The 17004-nt window shown below is 41.3% G+C and overlaps 14 non-coding genes across 14 annotated transcripts; all 14 read right to left on the bottom strand.

Annotated features, from left to right (window-relative positions):
• Window positions 1-341: 341 nt before the first annotated feature.
• On the bottom strand, window positions 342-505 carry LOC133438730 (U1 spliceosomal RNA). Its single transcript, XR_009781789.1, has one exon. It is a non-coding gene; the product is annotated as a U1 spliceosomal RNA (small nuclear RNA).
• Window positions 506-1350: 845 nt separating this feature from the next.
• Window positions 1351-1514, bottom strand: LOC133438729 (U1 spliceosomal RNA). Its single transcript, XR_009781788.1, has one exon. It is a non-coding gene; the product is annotated as a U1 spliceosomal RNA (small nuclear RNA).
• A 799-nt stretch (window positions 1515-2313) lies between these two features.
• Window positions 2314-2477, bottom strand: LOC133438699 (U1 spliceosomal RNA). Its single transcript, XR_009781760.1, has one exon. It is a non-coding gene; the product is annotated as a U1 spliceosomal RNA (small nuclear RNA).
• An 836-nt stretch (window positions 2478-3313) lies between these two features.
• LOC133438728 (U1 spliceosomal RNA) lies at window positions 3314-3477 on the bottom strand. The gene has a single exon (XR_009781787.1). It is a non-coding gene; the product is annotated as a U1 spliceosomal RNA (small nuclear RNA).
• A 799-nt stretch (window positions 3478-4276) lies between these two features.
• On the bottom strand, window positions 4277-4440 carry LOC133438647 (U1 spliceosomal RNA). Its single transcript, XR_009781712.1, has one exon. It is a non-coding gene; the product is annotated as a U1 spliceosomal RNA (small nuclear RNA).
• An 801-nt stretch (window positions 4441-5241) lies between these two features.
• On the bottom strand, window positions 5242-5405 carry LOC133438727 (U1 spliceosomal RNA). The gene has a single exon (XR_009781786.1). It is a non-coding gene; the product is annotated as a U1 spliceosomal RNA (small nuclear RNA).
• An 821-nt stretch (window positions 5406-6226) lies between these two features.
• Window positions 6227-6390, bottom strand: LOC133438682 (U1 spliceosomal RNA). Its single transcript, XR_009781745.1, has one exon. It is a non-coding gene; the product is annotated as a U1 spliceosomal RNA (small nuclear RNA).
• Window positions 6391-7230: 840 nt separating this feature from the next.
• On the bottom strand, window positions 7231-7394 carry LOC133438664 (U1 spliceosomal RNA). The gene has a single exon (XR_009781728.1). It is a non-coding gene; the product is annotated as a U1 spliceosomal RNA (small nuclear RNA).
• Window positions 7395-8194: 800 nt separating this feature from the next.
• On the bottom strand, window positions 8195-8358 carry LOC133438725 (U1 spliceosomal RNA). The gene has a single exon (XR_009781785.1). It is a non-coding gene; the product is annotated as a U1 spliceosomal RNA (small nuclear RNA).
• Window positions 8359-9191: 833 nt separating this feature from the next.
• On the bottom strand, window positions 9192-9355 carry LOC133438724 (U1 spliceosomal RNA). The gene has a single exon (XR_009781784.1). It is a non-coding gene; the product is annotated as a U1 spliceosomal RNA (small nuclear RNA).
• An 801-nt stretch (window positions 9356-10156) lies between these two features.
• On the bottom strand, window positions 10157-10320 carry LOC133438723 (U1 spliceosomal RNA). Its single transcript, XR_009781783.1, has one exon. It is a non-coding gene; the product is annotated as a U1 spliceosomal RNA (small nuclear RNA).
• Window positions 10321-13246: 2926 nt separating this feature from the next.
• LOC133438721 (U1 spliceosomal RNA) lies at window positions 13247-13410 on the bottom strand. The gene has a single exon (XR_009781781.1). It is a non-coding gene; the product is annotated as a U1 spliceosomal RNA (small nuclear RNA).
• Window positions 13411-14235: 825 nt separating this feature from the next.
• LOC133438666 (U1 spliceosomal RNA) lies at window positions 14236-14399 on the bottom strand. The gene has a single exon (XR_009781730.1). It is a non-coding gene; the product is annotated as a U1 spliceosomal RNA (small nuclear RNA).
• Window positions 14400-15212: 813 nt separating this feature from the next.
• LOC133438720 (U1 spliceosomal RNA) lies at window positions 15213-15376 on the bottom strand. The gene has a single exon (XR_009781780.1). It is a non-coding gene; the product is annotated as a U1 spliceosomal RNA (small nuclear RNA).
• Window positions 15377-17004: the final 1628 nt, after the last annotated feature.

Here is a 17004-nt window from a genome sequence, read left to right as displayed (position 1 = left end):
TAATAGTTACAATACGGTCTCACTGTCAGCACAGTTAGCCGAGTGGCTGCGCAATCCATGGTGAGGCTCATCTGGCTGCAGCCTCTCTTTTCAATATGTGAACAGTAAACGTGGAATTTCAGCGATTTTGAATTTTAAAAAAGACATGTAAAATTGGAGAAGTTAAATGGAAAATAACTTTTCAGTCAATTCACTGGATAAACAAAACCTTGAAGACATTTCTTTCACTTTACATTATTTCTTTGCAGATGACCTTTGAGTTGTGGAGTCTCCTAGCTGCCAATTGTCATTGATAACAGACATGATATTTATTGATGAGTTATTTTTATTCAACATTTGATCAGGGGAGAGCGCGAACGCAGTCCCCCACTACCACAAATTATGCAGTCGAGATTCCCACATTTGGGGAATTCGCAAAGGTCAGCACAGCCGAAGTGCAATGGCTTAGCCTCGCCTTGGGTGAACCACCTTCTTGATCATGGTATCTCCCCTGCCAGGTAAGTATGAGTTGTACACATCTGGGCTTGGGTGGTCCTTACCACACACACCAAACTCACTGACGGTGTCAGGACGCCATCTAAAACCTCTTTTCTTATCATTTTATTCCATTTTATTTGTTATTTAAGCGTACTCTTGAATTAAATACTTATGATTTGTTATTTACTGTTTAATTGTGTCTTTCCACTTTTAATGTTGATGTAAAGCACTTTGAATTACCTTGTGTTGAATTGTGCTATACAAATAAACTTGCCTTGCCTTGCCTTGCCTTGCCTTGCCTTGCCTTGCCTTGCCTTGCCTTGCCTTGCCTTGCCTTGCCTAAAACAGTGAATGTATAAACTCCGATGTTGGGATCACGATTGCCCCTACCGTGAGGCAGGAGAACTACGTGCCTCACTGTGCGCCTCTCTGCAGCCGCTTTCCGACACAAGAAACACGTACAGTGGAGAAAAGCTGTATATTAAATAAACTATGTAAATTCAGTTCATACAGCAAAAGTGTTTGAACACTTTAATAGTTACAATACGGTCTCACTGTCAGCACAGTTAGCCGAGTGGCTGCGAAATCCATGGTGAGGCTCATCTGGCTGCAGCCTCTCTTTTCAATATGTGAACAGTAAACGTGGAATTTCAGCGATTTTGAATTTTAAAAAAGACATGTAAAATTGGAGAAGTTAAATGGAAAATAACTTTTCAGTCAATTCACTGGATAAACAAAACCTTGAAGACATTTCTTTCACTTTACATTATTTCTTTGCAGATGACCTTTGAGTTGTGGAGTCTCCTAGCTGCCAATTGTCATTGATAACAGACATGATATTTATTGATGAGTTATTTTTATTCAACATTTGATCAGGGGAGAGCGCGAACGCAGTCCCCCACTACCACAAATTATGCAGTCGAGATTCCCACATTTGGGGAATTCGCAAAGGTCAGCACAGCCGAAGTGCAATGGCTTAGCCTCGCCTTGGGTGAACCACCTTCTTGATCATGGTATCTCCCCTGCCAGGTAAGTATGAGTTGTACACATCTGGGCTTGGGTGGTCCTTACCACACACACCAAACTCACTGACGGTGTCAGGATGCCATCTAAAACCTCTTTTCTTATCATTTTATTCCATTTTATTTGTTATTTAAGCGTACTCTTAAATTAAATACTTATGATTTGTTATTTACTGTTTAATTGTGTCTTTCCACTTTTAATGTTGATGTAAAGCACTTTGAATTACCTTGTGTTGAATTGTGCTATACAAATAAACTTGCCTTGCCTTGCCTTGCCTTGCCTAAAACAGTGAATGTATGAACTCCGATGTTGGGATCACGATTGCCCCTACCGTGAGGCAGGAGAACTACGTGCCTCACTGTGCGCCTCTCTGCAGCCGCTTTCCGACACAAGAAACACGTACAGTGGAGAAAAGCTGTATATTAAATAAACTATGTAAATTCAGTTCATACAGCAAAAGTGTTTGAACACTTTAATAGTTACAATACGGTCTCACTGCCAGCAGTTAGCCGAGTGGTTGCGCAATCCATGGTGAGGCTCGTCTGGCTGTAGCCTCTCTTTTCAATATGTGAACAATAAACGTCGAATTTCAGCCATTTTGAATTTTAAAAAAGACATGTAAAATTGGAGAAGTTAAATGGAAAATAACTTTACAGTCAATTCACTGGATAAACAAAACCTTGAAGACATTTCTTTCATTTTCCATTATTTCTTTGCAGATGACTTTTGAGTTGTGGAGTCTCCTAGCTGCCAATTGTCATTGATAACAGACATGATATTTATTGATGAGTTATTTTTTATTCAACATTTGATCAGGGGAGAGCGCGAACGCAGTCCCCCACTACCACAAATTATGCAGTCGAGATTCCCACATTTGGGGAATTCGCAAAGGTCAGCATAGCCGAAGTGCAATGGCTTAGCCTCGCCTTGGGTGAACCACCTTCTTGATCATGGTATCTCCCCTGCCAGGTAAGTATGAGTTGTACACATCTGGGCTTGGGTGGTCCTTACCACACACACCAAACTCACTGACGGTGTCAGGACGCCATCTAAAACCTCTTTTCTTATCATTTTATTCCATTTTATTTGTTATTTAAGCGTACTCTTAAATTAAATACTTATGATTTGTTATTTACTGTTTAATTGTGTCTTTCCACTTTTAATGTTGATGTAAAGCACTTTGAATTACCTTGTGTTGAATTGTGCTATACAAATAAACTTGCCTTGCCTTGCCTTGCCTTGCCTTGCCTTGCCTTGCCTTGCCTTGCCTTGCCTTGCCTAAAACAGTGAATGTATAAACTCCGATGTTGGGATCACGATTGCCCCTACCGTGAGGCAGGAGAACTACGTGCCTCACTGTGCGCCTCTCTGCAGCCGCTTTCCGACAAAAGAAACACGTACAGTGGAGAAAAGCTGTATATTAAATAAACTATGTAAATTCAGTTCATACAGCAAAAGTGTTTGAACACTTTAATAGTTACAATACGGTCTCACTGCCAGCACAGTTAGCCGAGTGGCTGCGCAATCCATGGTGAGGCTCATCTGGCTGCAGCCTCTCTTTTCAATATGTGAACAGTAAACGTGGAATTTCAGCGATTTTGAATTTTAAAAAAGACATGTAAAATTGGAGAAGTTAAATGGAAAATAACTTTTCAGTCAATTCACTGGATGAACAAAACCTTGAAGACATTTCTTTCACTTTACATTATTTCTTTGCAGACGACCTTTGAGTTGTGGAGTCTCCTAGCTGCCAATTGTCATTGATAACAGACATGATATTTATTGATGAGTTATTTTTTATTCAACATTTGATCAGGGGAGAGCGCGAACGCAGTCCCCCACTACCACAAATTATGCAGTCGAGATTCCCACATTTGGGGAATTCGCAAAGGTCAGCACAGCCGAAGTGCAATGGCTTAGCCTCGCCTTGGGTGAACCACCTTCTTGATCATGGTATCTCCCCTGCCAGGTAAGTATGAGTTGTACACATCTGGGCTTGGGTGGTCCTTACCACACACACCAAACTCACTGACGGTGTCAGGATGCCATCTAAAACCTCTTTTCTTATCATTTTATTCCATTTTATTTGTTATTTAAGCGTACTCTTAAATTAAATACTTATGATTTGTTATTTACTGTTTAATTGTGTCTTTCCACTTTTAATGTTGATGTAAAGCACTTTGAATTACCTTGTGTTGAATTGTGCTATACAAATAAACTTGCCTTGCCTTGCCTTGCCTTGCCTAAAACAGTGAATGTATGAACTCCGATGTTGGGATCACGATTGCCCCTACCGTGAGGCAGGAGAACTACGTGCCTCACTGTGCGCCTCTCTGCAGCCGCTTTCCGACACAAGAAACACGTACAGTGGAGAAAAGCTGTATATTAAATAAACTATGTAAATTCAGTTCATACAGCAAAAGTGTTTGAACACTTTAATAGTTACAATACGGTCTCACTGCCAGCAGTTAGCCGAGTGGTTGCGCAATCCATGGTGAGGCTCGTCTGGCTGTAGCCTCTCTTTTCAATATGTGAACAATAAACGTCGAATTTCAGCCATTTTGAATTTTAAAAAAGACATGTAAAATTGGAGAAGTTAAATGGAAAATAACTTTACAGTCAATTCACTGGATAAACAAAACCTTGAAGACATTTCTTTCATTTTCCATTATTTCTTTGCAGATGACTTTTGAGTTGTGGAGTCTCCTAGCTGCCAATTGTCATTGATAACAGACATGATATTTATTGATGAGTTATTTTTTATTCAACATTTGATCAGGGGAGAGCGCGAACGCAGTCCCCCACTACCACAAATTATGCAGTCGAGATTCCCACATTTGGGGAATTCGCAAAGGTCAGCATAGCCGAAGTGCAATGGCTTAGCCTCGCCTTGGGTGAACCACCTTCTTGATCATGGTATCTCCCCTGCCAGGTAAGTATGAGTTGTACACATCTGGGCTTGGGTGGTCCTTACCACACACACCAAACTCACTGACGGTGTCAGGACGCCATCTAAAACCTCTTTTCTTATCATTTTATTCCATTTTATTTGTTATTTAAGCGTACTCTTAAATTAAATACTTATGATTTGTTATTTACTGTTTAATTGTGTCTTTCCACTTTTAATGTTGATGTAAAGCACTTTGAATTACCTTGTGTTGAATTGTGCTATACAAATAAACTTGCCTTGCCTTGCCTTGCCTTGCCTAAAACAGTGAATGTATAAACTCCGATGTTGGGATCACGATTGCCCCTACCGTGAGGCAGGAGAACTACGTGCCTCACTGTGCGCCTCCCTGCAGCCGCTTTCCGACAAAAGAAACACGTACAGTGGAGAAAAGCTGTATATTAAATAAACTATGTAAATTCAGTTCATACAGCAAAAGTGTTTGAACACTTTAATAGTTACAATACGGTCTCACTGCCAGCACAGTTAGCCGAGTGGCTGCGCAATCCATGGTGAGGCTCATCTGGCTGCAGCCTCTCTTTTCAATATGTGAACAGTAAACATGGAATTTCAGCGATTTTGAATTTTAAAAAAGACATGTAAAATTGGAGAAGTTAAATGGAAAATAACTTTTCAGTCAATTCACTGGATAAACAAAACCTTGAAAACATTTCTTTCATTTTACATTATTTCTTTGCAGATGACTTTTGAGTTGTGGAGTCTCCTAGCTGCCAATTGTCATTGATAACAGACATGATATTTATTGATGAGTTATTTTTTATTCAACATTTGATCAGGGGAGAGCGCGAACGCAGTCCCCCACTACCACAAATTATGCAGTCGAGATTCCCACATTTGGGGAATTCGCAAAGGTCAGCACAGCCGAAGTGCAATGGCTTAGCCTCGCCTTGGGTGAACCACCTTCTTGATCATGGTATCTCCCCTGCCAGGTAAGTATGAGTTGTACACATCTGGGCTTGGGTGGTCCTTACCACACACACCAAACTCACTGACGGTGTCAGGACGCCATCTAAAACCTCTTTTCTTATCATTTTATTCCATTTTATTTGTTATTTAAGCGTACTCTTAAATTAAATACTTATGATTTGTTATTTACTGTTTAATTGTGTCTTTCCACTTTTAATGTTGATGTAAAGCACTTTGAATTACCTTGTGTTGAATTGTGCTATACAAATAAACTTGCCTTGCCTTGCCTTGCCTTGCCTTGCCTTGCCTTGCCTTGCCTAAAACAGTGAATGTATAAACTCCGATGTTGGGATCACGATTGCCCCTACCGTGAGGCAGGAGAACTACGTGCCTCACTGTGCGCCTCTCTGCAGCCGCTTTCCGACAAAAGAAACACGTACAGTGGAGAAAAGCTGTATATTAAATAAACTATGTAAATTCAGTTCATACAGCAAAAGTGTTTGAACACTTTAATAGTTACAATACGGTCTCACTGCCAGCACAGTTAGCCGAGTGGCTGCGCAATCCATGGTGAGGCTCATCTGGCTGTAGCCTCTCTTTTCAATATGTGAACAGTAAACATGGAATTTCAGCGATTTTGAATTTTAAAAAAGACATGTAAAATTGGAGAAGTTAAATGGAAAATAACTTTTCAGTCAATTCACTGGATAAACAAAACCTTGAAAACATTTCTTTCATTTTACATTATTTCTTTGCAGATGACTTTTGAGTTGTGGAGTCTCCTAGCTGCCAATTGTCATTGATAACAGACATGATATTTATTGATGAGTTATTTTTTATTCAACATTTGATCAGGGGAGAGCGCGAACGCAGTCCCCCACTACCACAAATTATGCAGTCGAGATTCTCACATTTGGGGAATTCGCAAAGGTCAGCACAGCCGAAGTGCAATAGCTTAGCCTCGCCTTGGGTGAACCACCTTCTTGATCAAGGTATCTCCCCTGCCAGGTAAGTATGAGTTGTACACATCTGGGCTTGGGTGGTCCTTACCACACACACCAAACTCACTGACGGTGTCAGGACGCCATCTAAAACCTCTTTTCTTATCATTTTATTCCATTTTATTTGTTATTTAAGCGTACTCTTAAATTAAATACTTATGATTTGTTATTTACTGTTTAATTGTGTCTTTCCACTTTTAATGTTGATGTAAAGCACTTTGAATTACCTTGTGTTGAATTGTGCTATACAAATAAACTTGCCTTGCCTTGCCTTGCCTTGCCTTGCCTTGCCTTGCCTTGCCTTGCCTTGCCTTGCCTTGCCTAAAACAGTGAATGTATAAACTCCGATGTTGGGATCACGATTGCCCCTACCGTGAGGCAGGAGAACTACGTGCCTCACTGTGCGCCTCTCTGCAGCCGCTTTCCGACACAAGAAACACGTACAGTGGAGAAAAGCTGTATATTAAATAAACTATGTAAATTCAGTTCATACAGCAAAAGTGTTTGAACACTTTAATAGTTACAATACGGTCTCACTGTCAGCACAGTTAGCCGAGTGGCTGCGCAATCCATGGTGAGGCTCATCTGGCTGCAGCCTCTCTTTTCAATATGTGAACAGTAAACGTGGAATTTCAGCGATTTTGAATTTTAAAAAAGACATGTAAAATTGGAGAAGTTAAATGGAAAATAACTTTTCAGTCAATTCACTGGATAAACAAAACCTTGAAGACATTTCTTTCACTTTACATTATTTCTTTGCAGATGACCTTTGAGTTGTGGAGTCTCCTAGCTGCCAATTGTCATTGATAACAGACATGATATTTATTGATGAGTTATTTTTATTCAACATTTGATCAGGGGAGAGCGCGAACGCAGTCCCCCACTACCACAAATTATGCAGTCGAGATTCCCACATTTGGGGAATTCGCAAAGGTCAGCACGGCCGAAGTGCAATGGCTTAGCCTCGCCTTGGGTGAACCACCTTCTTGATCATGGTATCTCCCCTGCCAGGTAAGTATGAGTTGTACACATCTGGGCTTGGGTGGTCCTTACCACACACACCAAACTCACTGACGGTGTCAGGATGCCATCTAAAACCTCTTTTCTTATCATTTTATTCCATTTTATTTGTTATTTAAGCGTACTCTTAAATTAAATACTTATGATTTGTTATTTGCTGTTTAATTGTGTCTTTCCACTTTTAATGTTGATGTAAAGCACTTTGAATTACCTTGTGTTGAATTGTGCTATACAAATAAACTTGCCTTGCCTTGCCTTGCCTTGCCTAAAACAGTGAATGTATAAACTCCGATGTTGGGATCACGATTGCCCCTACCGTGAGGCAGGAGAACTACGTGCCTCACTGTGCGCCTCTCTGCAGCCGCTTTCCGACACAAGAAACACGTACAGTGGAGAAAAGCTGTATATTAAATAAACTATGTAAATTCAGTTCATACAGCAAAAGTGTTTGAACACTTTAATAGTTACAATACGGTCTCACTGTCAGCACAGTTAGCCGAGTGGCTGCGCAATCCATGGTGAGGCTCATCTGGCTGCAGCCTCTCTTTTCAATATGTGAACAGTAAACGTGGAATTTCAGCGATTTTGAATTTTAAAAAAGACATGTAAAATTGGAGAAGTTAAATGGAAAATAACTTTTCAGTCAATTCACTGGATAAACAAAACCTTGAAGACATTTCTTTCACTTTACATTATTTCTTTGCAGATGACCTTTGAGTTGTGGAGTCTCCTAGCTGCCAATTGTCATTGATAACAGACATGATATTTATTGATGAGTTATTTTTATTCAACATTTGATCAGGGGAGAGCGCGAACGCAGTCCCCCACTACCACAAATTATGCAGTCGAGATTCCCACATTTGGGGAATTCGCAAAGGTCAGCACAGCCGAAGTGCAATGGCTTAGCCTCGCCTTGGGTGAACCACCTTCTTGATCATGGTATCTCCCCTGCCAGGTAAGTATGAGTTGTACACATCTGGGCTTGGGTGGTCCTTACCACACACACCAAACTCACTGACGGTGTCAGGACGCCATCTAAAACCTCTTTTCTTATCATTTTATTCCATTTTATTTGTTATTTAAGCGTACTCTTAAATTAAATACTTATGATTTGTTATTTACTGTTTAATTGTGTCTTTCCACTTTTAATGTTGATGTAAAGCACTTTGAATTACCTTGTGTTGAATTGTGCTATACAAATAAACTTGCCTTGCCTTGCCTTGCCTTGCCTTGCCTTGCCTTGCCTTGCCTTGCCTTGCCTTGCCTAAAACAGTGAATGTATAAACTCCGATGTCGGGATCACGATTGCCCCTACCGTGAGGCAGGAGAACTACGTGCCTCACTGTGCGCCTCTCTGCAGCCGCTTTCCGACACAAGAAACACGTACAGTGGAGAAAAGCTGTATATTAAATAAACTATGTAAATTCAGTTCATACAGCAAAAGTGTTTGAACACTTTAATAGTTACAATACGGTCTCACTGCCAGCAGTTAGCCGAGTGGCTGCGCAATCCATGGTGAGGCTCATCTGGCTGCAGCCTCTCTTTTCAATATGTGAACAGTAAACGTGGAATTTCAGCGATTTTGAATTTTAAAAAAGACATGTAAAATTGGAGAAGTTAAATGGAAAATAACTTTTCAGTCAATTCACTGGATAAACAAAACCTTGAAGACATTTCTTTCACTTTACATTATTTCTTTGCAGATGACCTTTGAGTTGTGGAGTCTCCTAGCTGCCAATTGTCATTGATAACAGACATGATATTTATTGATGAGTTATTTTTATTCAACATTTGATCAGGGGAGAGCGCGAACGCAGTCCCCCACTACCACAAATTATGCAGTCGAGATTCCCACATTTGGGGAATTCGCAAAGGTCAGCACAGCCGAAGTGCAATGGCTTAGCCTCGCCTTGGGTGAACCACCTTCTTGATCATGGTATCTCCCCTGCCAGGTAAGTATGAGTTGTACACATCTGGGCTTGGGTGGTCCTTACCACACACACCAAACTCACTGACGGTGTCAGGACGCCATCTAAAACCTCTTTTCTTATCATTTTATTCCATTTTATTTGTTATTTAAGCGTACTCTTAAATTAAATACTTATGATTTGTTATTTGCTGTTTAATTGTGTCTTTCCACTTTTAATGTTGATGTAAAGCACTTTGAATTACCTTGTGTTGAATTGTGCTATACAAATAAACTTGCCTTGCCTTGCCTTGCCTTGCCTAAAACAGTGAATGTATAAACTCCGATGTTGGGATCACGATTGCCCCTACCGTGAGGCAGGAGAACTACGTGCCTCACTGTGCGCCTCTCTGCAGCCGCTTTCCCACACAAGAAACACGTACAGTGGAGAAAAGCTGTATATTAAATAAACTATGTAAATTCAGTTCATACAGCAAAAGTGTTTGAACACTTTAATAGTTACAATACGGTCTCACTGCCAGCACAGTTAGCCGAGTGGCTGCGCAATCCATGGTGAGGCTCATCTGGCTGCAGCCTCTCTTTTCAATATGTGAACAGTAAACATGGAATTTCAGCGATTTTGAATTTTAAAAAAGACATGTAAAATTGGAGAAGTTAAATGGAAAATAACTTTTCAGTCAATTCACTGGATAAACAAAACCTTGAAAACATTTCTTTCATTTTACATTATTTCTTTGCAGATGACTTTTGAGTTGTGGAGTCTCCTAGCTGCCAATTGTCATTGATAACAGACATGATATTTATTGATGAGTTATTTTTTATTCAACATTTGATCAGGGGAGAGCGCGAACGCAGTCCCCCACTACCACAAATTATGCAGTCGAGATTCCCACATTTGGGGAATTCGCAAAGGTCAGCACAGCCGAAGTGCAATGGCTTAGCCTCGCCTTGGGTGAACCACCTTCTTGATCATGGTATCTCCCCTGCCAGGTAAGTATGAGTTGTACACATCTGGGGCCTCATGTACTAAGAGTGCGTGGATTTCAACTTGAATCCGTGCGTGGAATTTACAAGAACGCACAAATTCATATGTACAAAGCTGTGCGTACGCCCAAATCCACGCAGGTTTCTCTGTACATCCCAATCAGCGTGGATTTGAGCGCACATGCAGGAGCACAACACTCCGCCCCGTCTCCTCCCTCAAATATATGTTTGAATATGATAATGAACATAATTATCCATTAAAAACTGCTCATCCTAACAAGAAATGTTCAAAAACAGGTCAAACAAATAAAAAAAAGAAAACATCGGCTGTGTCGGACTCCAGTCCTCGAGGGCCGGTGTCCCTGCAGGTTTTACATGTTTCCCTGCTTCATTGCACCATGATACAAGTGACTGTGTCATCAACAGAACTATCCAGACTTTGATGACAAGTTGGTGACGATGATTAATTAGAATCAGGTGTGTTAAAGCAGGGAAACATCTAAAACATGCAGGAGACCGGCCCTTCTGGGATTCAGTTTGACACCTAAATTATGGTGTTCTTTGCTTTGCGTTGCGTTCGGTGAAGAGTTTTGGTTTTATTATAATCGTACGGGTTTGTAAATGTTTATGGGCAGCGTTAGTGCATCATTACACTCTGCTTTTCTTGTTTGTATTTTAAGAACCGACACCAGAATTTTTGGTGGATGAAAAACGGCTCCTCGTTTTGCTTTATTGTCATGCTGACGCATTAAGACCAATGTACACGTTTATTAAGGCTTACACATTGTGGATGTCCGCGATCACCTCTCTCATAAGTATAACAATGTGAACAACATGGATTTATATTTAAAACATGAAGCATCACGATCTGATTCCTCCGCTGCAGAAATAAAGACAATTTGTGCCGACGGGATTATCGAGGTGCAAACGTGAGAAATAAAGAGCAAAATTGCTGTAACTCGAGTGTTTCATCCGCAGGAGGAGGGACCGGTCTAGATCCCGGTGTCGTGTCAAAGAGTGATTGCCTGCCAGAATCTGATTTCTCCCATAAAAATGGGTCTTTTTTACCTGCCAAATATTGATTGAAGGCCAAATACAGTTAATGAAAAGTTGTTTCTGTCTAAATATGACTTGATCTCATTCTTGAGTTTCATAATCTGAAAATCTGACGTTTTAGCGCTCTCGCTCAACGGGCTGCTGTGCGCGCTCCCGCGGCCAGAAATCAGAAGAAATCAGATTCTGGCAGGAAATCCCTTTTTGGCACAACAACACCGGTCCATCACGGGAGAAACACTTTCTGGATCCTGCAGAACCTGCAGCCGACCCCATATCAGACTCTGAAAGTTGCCTAAACATTCAATAAAAACTTATTTCATGCTGAATCACATCAGTTCGCAACCAACCTTTCCGTGACACCTTTTTTTTATTTAAGACATCTTTACAGAAGCGGTTTTTGCTGCAAAATGTATTTTAATGTTTTTCTGTCCAGACACAGTTATGGGATGTTTAAGATCTGGCTTTAATCTCCAGTAGTCGTCCCATACGGTCGTCATGGTGACAGAGATGTCCGACCTGCAGCTCCAGCTGAAAGCATCATGTTGGTCTGAACCGGAGCAGCTGGTCCAGTTCAGGCAGAGATCCAGGAGGATCCTCTTGGTACCTGAACCAGCTGATGGTCCAGTCTTAGTCCTGGACCAGCAGATCCAGACTAAACCAGCTGATGGTCCAGTCTTAGTCCTGGACCAGCAGATCAGTTTGGTGCCTGAGGACTCGCTCCTGATCCTCCTTTAGTTGTATGTTCAGATCATGTGGTTGATTGTGAGATTGTTGCAGCTCCACTCTTGTGTAAATTATCTGGTGATGTCGGGACTGTCGTGTCCTTCACGTGGTCGTGAACTTATTGTTGACGTTACGTTTCCTCATATTCTGCACTTCACTGCATCACCAGTGAGTGTCGCCAACAGACAAAACCTCAGAAAAGTGCGTACAAAAGCCTTAATGTGTGAGTGCCGGACCGCAGCTTTCTACGTTCACGTCATTCTTTGTACATCCGACCGTGAGCGTTGAAAGTGGCGTACGCACGTTTTTTGTGCGCCGCACTCTTAGTACATAAGGCCCCTGGGCTTGGGTGGTCCTTACCACACACACCAAACTCACTGACGGTGTCAGGACGCCATCTAAAACCTCTTTTCTTATCATTTTATTCCATTTTATTTGTTATTTAAGCGTACTCTTAAATTAAATACTTATGATTTGTTATTTACTGTTTAATTGTGTCTTTCCACTTTTAATGTTGATGTAAAGCACTTTGAATTACCTTGTGTTGAATTGTGCTATACAAATAAACTTGCCTTGCCTTGCCTTGCCTTGCCTTGCCTTGCCTTGCCTTGCCTTGCCTTGCCTTGCCTAAAACAGTGAATGTATAAACTCCGATGTTGGGATCACGATTGCCCCTACCGTGAGGCAGGAGAACTACGTGCCTCACTGTGCGCCTCTCTGCAGCCGCTTTCCGACACAAGAAACACGTACAGTGGAGAAAAGCTGTATATTAAATAAACTATGTAAATTCAGTTCATACAGCAAAAGTGTTTGAACACTTTAATAGTTACAATACGGTCTCACTGTCAGCACAGTTAGCCGAGTGGCTGCGCAATCCATGGTGAGGCTCATCTGGCTGCAGCCTCTCTTTTCAATATGTGAACAGTAAACGTGGAATTTCAGCGATTTTGAATTTTAAAAAAGACATGTAAAATTGGAGAAGTTAAATGGAAAATAACTTTTCAGTCAATTCACTGGATAAACAAAACCTTGAAGACATTTCTTTCACTTTACATTATTTCTTTGCAGATGACCTTTGAGTTGTGGAGTCTCCTAGCTGCCAATTGTCATTGATAACAGACATGATATTTATTGATGAGTTATTTTTATTCAACATTTGATCAGGGGAGAGCGCGAACGCAGTCCCCCACTACCACAAATTATGCAGTCGAGATTCCCACATTTGGGGAATTCGCAAAGGTCAGCACAGCCGAAGTGCAATGGCTTAGCCTCGCCTTGGGTGAACCACCTTCTTGATCATGGTATCTCCCCTGCCAGGTAAGTATGAGTTGTACACATCTGGGCTTGGGTGGTCCTTACCACACACACCAAACTCACTGACGGTGTAAGGATGCCATCTAAAACCTCTTTTCTTATCATTTTATTCCATTTTATTTGTTATTTAAGCGTACTCTTAAATTAAATACTTATGATTTGTTATTTGCTGTTTAATTGTGTCTTTCCACTTTTAATGTTGATGTAAAGCACTTTGAATTACCTTGTGTTGAATTGTGCTATACAAATAAACTTGCCTTGCCTTGCCTTGCCTTGCCTTGCCTTGCCTTGCCTTGCCTTGCCTAAAACAGTGAATGTATAAACGCCGATGTTGGGATCACGATTGCCCCTACCGTGAGGCAGGAGAACTACGTGCCTCACTGTGCGCCTCTCTGCAGCCGCTTTCCGACACAAGAAACACGTACAGTGGAGAAAAGCTGTATATTAAATAAACTATGTAAATTCAGTTCATACAGCAAAAGTGTTTGAACACTTTAATAGTTACAATACGGTCTCACTGTCAGCACAGTTAGCCGAGTGGCTGCGCAATCCATGGTGAGGCTCATCTGGCTGCAGCCTCTCTTTTCAATATGTGAACAGTAAACGTGGAATTTCAGCGATTTTGAATTTTAAAAAAGACATGTAAAATTGGAGAAGTTAAATGGAAAATAACTTTTCAGTCAATTCACTGGATAAACAAAACCTTGAAGACATTTCTTTCACTTTACATTATTTCTTTGCAGATGACCTTTGAGTTGAGGAGTCTCCTAGCTGCCAATTGTCATTGATAACAGACATGATATTTATTGATGAGTTATTTTTATTCAACATTTGATCAGGGGAGAGCGCGAACGCAGTCCCCCACTACCACAAATTATGCAGTCGAGATTCCCACATTTGGGGAATTCACAAAGGTCAGCACAGCCGAAGTGCAATGGCTTAGCCTCGCCTTGGGTGAACCACCTTCTTGATCATGGTATCTCCCCTGCCAGGTAAGTATGAGTTGTACACATCTGGGCTTGGGTGGTCCTTACCACACACACCAAACTCACTGACGGTGTCAGGACGCCATCTAAAACCTCTTTTCTTATCATTTTATTCCATTTTATTTGTTATTTAAGCGTACTCTTAAATTAAATACTTATGATTTGTTATTTACTGTTTAATTGTGTCTTTCCACTTTTAATGTTGATGTAAAGCACTTTGAATTACCTTGTGTTGAATTGTGCTATACAAATAAACTTGCCTTGCCTTGCCTTGCCTTGCCTTGCCTTGCCTTGCCTAAAACAGTGAATGTATAAACTCCGATGTTGGGATCACGATTGCCCCTACCGTGAGGCAGGAGAACTACGTGCCTCACTGTGCGCCTCTCTGCAGCCGCTTTCCGACACAAGAAACACGTACAGTGGAGAAAAGCTGTATATTAAATAAACTATGTAAATTCAGTTCATACAGCAAAAGTGTTTGAACACTTTAATAGTTACAATACGGTCTCACTGCCAGCAGTTAGCCGAGTGGCTGCGCAATCCATGGTGAGGCTCATCTGGCTGCAGCCTCTCTTTTCAATATGTGAACAGTAAACGTGGAATTTCAGCGATTTTGAATTTTAAAAAAGACATGTAAAATTGGAGAAGTTAAATGGAAAATAACTTTTCAGTCAATTCACTGGATAAACAAAACCTTGAAGACATTTCTTTCACTTTACATTATTTCTTTGCAGATGACCTTTGAGTTGTGGAGTCTCCTAGCTGCCAATTGTCATTGATAACAGACATGATATTTATTGATGAGTTATTTTTATTCAACATTTGATCAGGGGAGAGCGCGAACGCAGTCCCCCACTACCACAAATTATGCAGTCGAGATTCCCACATTTGGGGAATTCGCAAAGGTCAGCACAGCCGAAGTGCAATGGCTTAGCCTCGCCTTGGGTGAACCACCTTCTTGATCATGGTATCTCCCCTGCCAGGTAAGTATGAGTTGTACACATCTGGGGCCTCATGTACTAAGAGTGCGTGGATTTCAACGTGAATCCGTGCGTGGAATTAACAAGACCGCAAAAATTCATATGTACAAAGCTGTGCGTACGCCCAAATCCACGCAGGTTTCTCTGTACATCCCAATCAGCGTGGATTTGAGCGCACATGCGGGAGCACAACACTCCGCCTTGTCTCCTCCCTCAAATATATGTTTGAATATGATAATGAAGATAATTATCCATTAAAAACCGCTCATCCTAACAAGAAAATGCTCTGAGCTGGAATAAATAATTCATTTTGGGGCATTTAGGGGTGTCGGACTCCAGTCCTCAAGGGCCGGTGTCCCTGCAGGTTTTAGATGTTTCTCTGCTTCATTGCACCATGATACAAGTGACTGTGTCATCAACAGAACTATCCAGACTTTGATGACAAGTTGGTGATGATGATTAATTAGAATCAGGTGTGTTAAAGCAGGGAAACATCTAAAACATGCAGGACACCGGCCCTTCTGGGATTCAGTTTGACACCTACATTATGTTGTTCTTTGCTTTGCGTTGCGTTCGGTGAAGAGTTTTGGTTTTATTATGATCGTACGGGTTTGTTAATGTTTATGGGCAGCGTTAGTGCATCATTACACTCTGCTTTTCTTGTTTGTATTTTAAGAACCGACACCAGAATTTTTGGTGGATGAAAAACGGCTCCTCGTTGTTTATTGTCATGCATATTATATACTAACGGATTAAGACCAATGTACACTTTTAAATAGTCTTACACATTATGGATGTCCGCGATCACCCCTCTCATAAGTATAACAATGTGAACAAAATACATTTATATTTAAAACATGAAGCATTACGATCTGATTCCTCCGCTGCAGAAATAAAGACAATTTGTGCCGACGGGATTATCGAGGTGCAAACGTGAGAAATAAAGAGCAAAATTGCTGTAACTCGGAGTGTTGCATCCGCAGGAGGAGAGACAGGTGTCGTGCCAAAAAGTGATTGAAGGTCAAATACAGTTAATGAAATGTTGTTTCTGCCTAAATATGACTTGATCTCATTCTTGAGCTTCATAATCTGAAATCTGACTGTTTAGCGCTCTCGCTCAACGGGCTGCTGTGCGCGCTCCCGCGGCCAGAAATCAGAAGAAATCAGATTCTGGCAGGCAATCACTTTTTGGCACAACGCGGTTTTTGCTTCAAAATTAATTTTAATGTATTTCTGTCCAGACATAGTTATGGGATGTTTAGGATCTGGCTTTTATCAGTAGTCCTCCCATACGGTCGTCATGACGACAGACAGATGTCCGACCTGCAGCTCCAGCTGAAGCATCATGTTGGTCTGAACCGGAGCAGCTGGTCCAGTTCAGGGCAGAGATCCAGAAGATCCTCTTGGTACCTGAACCAGCTGATCGTCCAGTCTTAGTCCTGGACCAGCAGGTCCAGACTAAACCAGCTGATGGTTCAGTTTTAGTCCTGGACCAGCAGATCAGTTTGGTGCCTGAAGACTCGCTCCTGATCCTGCCATCAGCAGGTTCCTCTAACGGAGCCAAAGCTCCATCGGGATTTGCAGGTTCCATCGTTGAGCTCCTTTAGTTGTTTGTTCAGATCATGTGGTTGATTGTGAG

Source organism: Cololabis saira, unplaced genomic scaffold (assembly GCF_033807715.1).
Source record: "Cololabis saira isolate AMF1-May2022 unplaced genomic scaffold, fColSai1.1 scf118, whole genome shotgun sequence".
Classification (NCBI taxonomy): domain Eukaryota; kingdom Metazoa; phylum Chordata; class Actinopteri; order Beloniformes; family Belonidae; genus Cololabis; species Cololabis saira.
Note: the sequence above shows the minus strand (reverse complement) of the source record. Positions and strands in the feature narration are given on the sequence as shown.